Source organism: Odontomachus brunneus, unplaced genomic scaffold (genome assembly GCF_010583005.1).
Source record: "Odontomachus brunneus isolate Ranch 3 - 2012 unplaced genomic scaffold, Obru_v1 Obru_scaffold_460, whole genome shotgun sequence".
In the NCBI taxonomy this organism is placed as follows: domain Eukaryota; kingdom Metazoa; phylum Arthropoda; class Insecta; order Hymenoptera; family Formicidae; genus Odontomachus; species Odontomachus brunneus.
Window position 1 is genome coordinate 9,581 of NW_022639910.1, and position 7,689 is coordinate 17,269.

The 7,689-nt window shown below is 36.0% G+C and overlaps 1 pseudogene; it reads right to left on the bottom strand.

The window, feature by feature from the left end:
• Window positions 1–7,689, bottom strand: part of LOC116853700 — a 15,570-nt pseudogene that overhangs the window by 1,263 nt on the left and 6,618 nt on the right.

Sequence of the window (7,689 nt, forward strand, 5' to 3'; positions counted from 1 at the left end):
ACCTGCTTTGTTATCGATCGTCGTCAGCTGTTGAGAGTCTGCCTCGCTTCTCTCCGCCCCGCGTCTAGCAGCGTGCTGTAAACAAACATCGCCAGCGGCAGCCGAAATCGGAACGGTAACACGTTCTTATGTAAAGAGAGTTAAAGTACCGTTATCCACGTACCATTTAAACGGCGACTCTCCTTGAGGCCAATGACGTTTCTTCCTTCTTCCTCGGTGTCCTGTGGTTTCTTCCCTTCGTGGTCGGCGAGATGAGTTGGGGCATCATGAGTTGGGACATTTTCTTAGGACGCGCTGACCATCCCACTTGCGGGACCGCATTCTCTTCGCCAATGAACCCCCCTAAGCTCGACCGATATGACCGCGGAAAGCTGTCGATTCCAATCGCCAAAAGCATCCGGGAGCGCTATGCAACCCCCTTCTGGTATACGCAAAATCGTGCGAACGGAGCTCTCTCGCCCTTGTGACGGGCGCCCTTCGGTTGCCACGTCACAAGATGAATCTACTTCCTGATTATATGTCCCGTGAATTTGTACCTCCTTCATTCGATTAAAAAATTGTTGCAGTGGTAGACCTGGTTTTCTGCAATATTTTCTAAAAAAAGACATGTTGTTTTCATACGGAAAAGCAGAATAAGAATCTAAACTTCCTAACCGTCGAACATAATTGGTAAGATGGAGAAGACCATGTACGTTATAAGAAGTAAAAGTTGTGCCATATAGATCGTCTGAACGAAGAACAAATTTTTGCAGTGCAAGTTCTGCGAAATTGAGAAGTTGTCTGGATGAGGACTTTGAAACTAGAACTCTTATTGCACAGTGTAATAATAAGAAATGTTTGTAAAATTGTTCACCTAACAAACCATACATTATAACTGGACCTGTATAAAGCAGAAATTGTCTAAATTCCGTTGCTTTATATTTAGAATAAACATTGATAGATCTAGGACGTCTAGCAAAGTCTGAAGGACAATATTGTTGGAGAATTTGTAATTTATAAGATATTTGCCGTGAAAATTTTCCGGAAATCCATGCCGACAATAGTTTTTTTACGATACCTAAACACACTAAATGCATATATTCAAAAGGCACTTGCGAAACCATTCCTATGGGAAGCAATGATAATGGGCTTTCACCCTTTTTATGATGATCTTCATCTAAAAACATATTCTTCATCTGTTCTTAAAGAATGATTTATTCCGTTGAAGACATAACGACCTTCGCATAGTGCTCCAGAAATTTTGCACTTTGAGCATGGTTTACTAGACATATGACCACGATGATTTAGAATAAAAGCTCGAGCCGGGGCATCAGCTATGAAACTTTTTAACCGTATTGGAATTTTTCTGTAATAAAAGTTTATGCCACCATTGCATATAATGGTTTGCAGATCTGTAATTAATGCTGCGAAGAAACTATTTGCATTATAGGGTTTTTGTAAACCTTTATATATACCGATAATTATTGGTTTGGCCTGCTGTATATTAGACACTCTACATTGAATAGGCCACAAATGAACATTACCCGCTTTATCTAATGCACACCCATCTGTATGAAAATCTAAATGAATTTCTGAAAAAGTAGCTGCTAATTGAGTATGCGAAAGGTATTCAATTAAACTAGTTTCTAAATCAAAGTGAATGTATTCCCCTGGCTCTATTTTACAAACAATAGCACTATTGCGTGGTGTACTGACAAGCGTTCTAGCATCTTTAGGTAAGCTAGAAAAGCAAGGATGTGTTCTGAGAACTGATAACAAACTATTATCTATATTATATGAGTTAAATTTTTGTCTACAAAACAGGATGCTAAACGTTCGCGAAAAGATGGATGACAGCAATTATCAGAAAATATTTCACTGACTTCAGAAGTATACGAAGACGAGGAAGGAAAAGATTCATCGTGAATCACATGTCCATCATGCACAATATCGCAATTATAACTTGGAATATTATTTGAAGAACTACACCCCGGACTACTTGAATCAGGAATATTTTGCACATTAAAATTATTTGAAGAAGCATAACACGTCGGAGTAGCAAAATCAGTAGTACTTTGTAAGTTACACTTATTCGAAGAACTACATCCCGGAATAGCTAAGTCTATTATATTTTGCACATTACAACTATTGGATTCCGTATTTACAATGCCGCATGTTGTAGAAGTTTGGATCTTTAAACGTTTTCTTACTTCACACATTACTCTACTTCGTTGCTTTATAGACAATTTACGCAGTGATTTCCACGAACTGATAATTTAATATCATATTTATTCATACTTACGTTTTTAGCACAGATATCCTCCGTATGATTGCACAAATAAGTTCTCAAATAAACAGGTTAAATCCATTAAGCACTATGAAATTGTAAGCACAATGACAATTGTAAGCACACATCACTAAGCACAATGACACTGTAAACACACCTCGACCACAGACTGATGAAGCGGGATATACTTCGATATAGAAGAATTAAATACAACCGCTCATTGAGCGCTCAAGCTCCTGCGTATGCGTAAGAAACTTCTCAGCCAATCATGAGTCTCCACTCATGCAGACGGAAGCTCCATAGATGTTTTTTTTGTTTCGTGATCACGGTAACGTTTGCTTAGTTGATTTCGTCCACTTCACGCTCGCAACGCCGCAAACGTTATTCTATCTTACTTTAACATCCAATGAGTAACGTTGCAAGCTTTAAGTGGACCAAACCAAGCAACCAAACGTTACCGTGGTTACGTTAGCCATTAGTGCCTTCATAGTGCCTCCCTCCCCTTCGTTTTCCAACGTGCCATCACGAGAATATTATATGCAATAATATTAATATTGTCGTGATCAACGAGTATTACAGATTTTGTGCAATTACAGAAGAATCTCTAAACACGTAAGATATAGTATTCAATTATCTGTTTTTCCAGAAATTGTTATTTAAGGTGTGTACGAGACAATTAATATTGCAAATTTAAGCAAAATCGTAAGTCTTGTAACTTGTTATAGTAAAATTCATAAAAACTTATGAGTACATTTACAAGTCAATGCAATATATTATATTGCATTAACTTGTAAATCTACTCATAAGTTCTTACGAATCTTACGAGAACAAGTTACGAGACTTACGATTCTGCTTAGAATTGCAGCATAAGTTAGGTTATGTTATAAGGCAGACAAAATGTTCAGTTACAGAAATCCTTTACAATTACTTTTTTATCTTCTTCTCAAAATGATTACACATTCTGAAAAATAATTTAAGTTATCTTATGCAAAGTTATGTTCATGATAAATATGTATCAGTGAGAAATATGTAAATTTTTAGAATAAGAAAGTTGGCAAAGTGAAATGACTTGTCTATAATAATATTATATTTATTAAAATTTTACTATTGTAAAGTATATCAATAGTATATAAATTATGTTTTTCGAAATGTTTGATATGTTCTTATACTTACAGAGATGGACCGGCCAAAACGCAATGCAGCCAAACCTCAGCGATATCAGACTACATCTTCAGATGAAGCTCCATAGACTACAAGTACAAACAGAGTTCATGCGGATATCGAAGAGGATGTAGAGGATATACAAAGAATTTTAGAAGATAATGAAACAGAATATAATAGTGTTATCAACGTTCCATCGCACATTAACACAGATATGCACAGATATGCACAGATATGCGTTCACAGCCCCATACGCATTCACAGTTACACACACCTTCACAGCCACACACCCACTCACAGCTACACACACAAACACACTCACAGCCACACATGCACTCACAACAACAGATGCATTCACAACCGCACTCTCACTCACAGCTACTGATACATTCACAGCCACATACACACTTACAACCACAGATACATTCACAGCCACACATGGACTCACTGGAACATACGCACGTACAAGTACATGTAGACTCACAGCCACACATACACTCACAGGTATACACTCAGTCACAGCCACACACGCACTGGCAGCCATACGCACAGCATCAGCTACCAGTGAGTTATAATACAGCTCACATTGCAGATACCAACGTAAATGCAGAATGGAGAAGATTAGAAAGCAGAATGGAGAAGATTAATAATGAGTAAGAGTTCAAATATATATTTATATTTATACTTATTTATATTATATAAATACATAATTTATATTATATAATGTATTTATATTATATTTATATATTTATATTATATAATATATTTATATTATATATTTATATTATATAATATATATTTATAACATAAACATTTACATGTATTTAATTAATAATAATACAAGAGCAATACAATAAGTAACGACAAATTACATTTTATTGAGATGCATATCACACATTCATATACAAATATAATATTATTTTTGCATGTAGTCATCGTTCTTTTCAATGCACTTTTCCCACCTATCAACAAGCTTCTGTACTTCTAGAGAAAACAAGATTAACATTGATTGCGAAGTGAGAAATACATAGTTTACTTAACTTAGCTGTCGGTATAAAATCTTCATTCTCCTAATGTTTCCTTAAGCCTCCCAAACATATGATAATCTGATGAAACAAGGTCGGGATTGTACAGGGGATGATGTAGGGTCTAAAATTTCAATTTTTGAACGGTGCTAATTGTAGCTACTGTAGTAGCAACTGTTGCAGCAGTAGCTATTATACATATTAATGTTTGGGAAGCTGAAGGAAATATTACGAGGACGAAAATTTTACAACGACAACGAGGTGAAGGAGGCAGTGTATTTCTGACTTCGCAACCAATCCAAAACTTATTTTTTCTCTAGGAGCATGTCGAAAGATGGGGGAAGTGCATTGAAAAGGGACGACTTCTACGCAGAAAAAAGTGTAATATTTGTTTATGTATGTGTAATCACAAAAAAAGTAAAAAAAGAAGCCAAGTGCACGCACATTAGCATTAAAAACTTTACAAAAAAATCGTTATAAATAAACTTTACAAAAAAATCGTTATAAATAAACTTCACAAAAAACATAAATTAATTTTACAAAAAAAAACCGTTATAAATAAACTTTACAAAAAAATCGTTATAAATAAATTACAACAAAAACTCAGCCAAAAGATATTTGGAAAAATATTATTAAAACAATCTTATTCAGATCAATTGTACTTTTGTAAGTACTCTATTAAAAAGTATGACAGTTTTATATATATATATATACTCTCTACAAAAGAAATGATATCAAGAGATTACATTCACCAAGTGCGAATGATTAATCATATTTTAATTTTATAAACATATGTGATTTTGATTATATATTTATAAATTAAATATGTTATTAATATATTAGTAATATATTATTAAATAAAAAATAAAATAATTAGAGAAATACAATAATATTAAAAAAAATTATTATAACTTACACAAAAAGCCCTTGGCGTGTCTTTTTTATAGATAAACAGTTCTCTTATTTTAATGATACCTATACAGCAGTTAATATTAGGTGAAGTAAAAAGTTCTGAGCATTTTTTCGCTTTATTTCGACGATGAAATTAACATAGTTAGGATTATCCGATTTCGATCAAATATGCGCCGTTTTGTTCGATAACTTTTGTCCATTTTGAAGGCAATTTCATAATTCCGCGATTGAAGAAGTCCTCGTCCCTATTGATAAAAAACTTGACCAGCTCATTTTCACAAGCCTCTCTTGAGGCCAGTTTTGTACCATCAAGAAAATTTTGCAAATGCTTGAAAAGGTGATAATCGCTTGGTGCCAAGTCTGGACTATACGGCGGGTGCAATAGAACCTCCCATCCAAGCTCTCGGAGCTTCTGGCGCGTCGTTAATGATGTGTGCGGCCTGGCGTTGTCTTGATGGAACACAACACTCTTCCTATTGGCCAATTCTGGCCGCTTCTGGTCGATCGCCTGCTTCAATCTGGTCAGTTGTTGACAGTAGAGGTCCGAATTGAGTGTTTGGCCCGATGGGAGCAGCTCATAGTGGATGATTCCTTTCCAATCCCACCAAACACACAGCAAAACCTTCTTGGCCGTTAATCCGGGCTTGGCGATCGTTTGGGCCGGCTCACCGCGATTGGACCACGATCTTTTTCGGCTGTTGTTCTCGTATGTGACCCATTTTTCATCACCAGTCACTATCCGCTTAAAAAATGGATCGATTTTATTACGTTTCAGCAAAGAATCGCAGGCATCAATTCGGTCCAAAAGGTTCTTTTGCGTCAATTCGTGTGGCACCCATACATCGAGCTTCTTCTTGAGACCAGCCTTATGCAAATGGTTCCAAACGGTTTTCTGGCTAATCTTCAGTTCCTGGGCAATGGAATAAGTGCTCACATGCCGGTCCGACTCGACGATTTCCATGATTTTATCGACATTTTCGACGATTGGCCTACCAGAGCGTGCCTCATCTTCGACGTCCATATTACCAGAACGGAATCGTTGGAACCACCGCTTTGCTGTTGCATTCGATACTGTATTGGGTCCATAAACAGCACAAATTTTTTTGGCCGCCTGCTCCGCCTTTTCACCTTGGTCGTAGTGGTACTGAAGAATGTATCGAATTTTCTCTTTTTTTACCTCCATTTTGGAACACTGTAACACACAACTGGCTTGACCAAACACAAAACTGTCACAGAACTTTTTTTGAAGCGTAATGTCACCTTTAAATCGCCGTATAGTATGACCCGATGCGATGTATACATCGTGAGATATGGCTCACTAAAGACATCTAGCGGAAAACGCTCAGAACTTTTTACTTCACCTAATATATTATATATATATATAATATAAACGTAAATATCAGGAGAGAGAAATGAAGTTAGAGTGCGTGATTCTCTAAGACGTAGGGCTGAAACATGCGTGAGAGTGAATGGCAATCACATAGAGCACCTCCTCTAATGCTGAGTTAGCATTACAATTTTTGGTTTTTTGTAAAAAAAGAGTTTTTATTTTGTTACTATACATTCAGTTTCTTTACTTCAATTTTTTTATAGAAGATAAATGATTACATTTCATATTAAAATAAAAAATATATATATACAGGGTGTCCGATATGTTTCGTACACGCTCATGTGCAGATAGAAGGGATTAAACTGATAGAAAAGATAAACACCATTATGCACAATTAAATTCGCAATAGTTTAACGAAGAATTTATTCTGTCTGAGGTAATGAACGCACAAGAAGTAATAGGCCGGACATTGAGAAAGAAAAATGTGTTCGGTTGGCATGGTATTGTGATACCAGCGAATCGCAGCTCACCGAGTTCCTCCGCCTAAAGCTACGAGAAATAGCGACGCGGAAAACATTGATTCTGCGGAGGAATACGATTCGCAGGTATAATAATACCATGTCAGCCGAAAACATATTTCTTTATATATGTTCGGACTACCACTTCTTATACGTTCATTAGCTCTGACTCTGAAATTAATAAGTCGTTAAATATTGCGAATTTTGCATAATAATGTTTACTTTTTATATCTGCTTGACTCATTCGAACTGCACATAAGCGGGTGTATGAAATATACGTGACACTCTGTATGTATATACAAGGTGTTCGGAAAGTACCGGGACGCCCGAATATCAGGAAAAATATAAGTTTTACAAAAAAATGTTTCAGACAAAAGTTGTGGCGTTTAAAAAGATGTATTTACTGATCACATCAGTTTGACCTTGGGTTGCGTAGCGAAGGTCAGGTCAAGGTCACATTAATTTTTTTAAATGGAA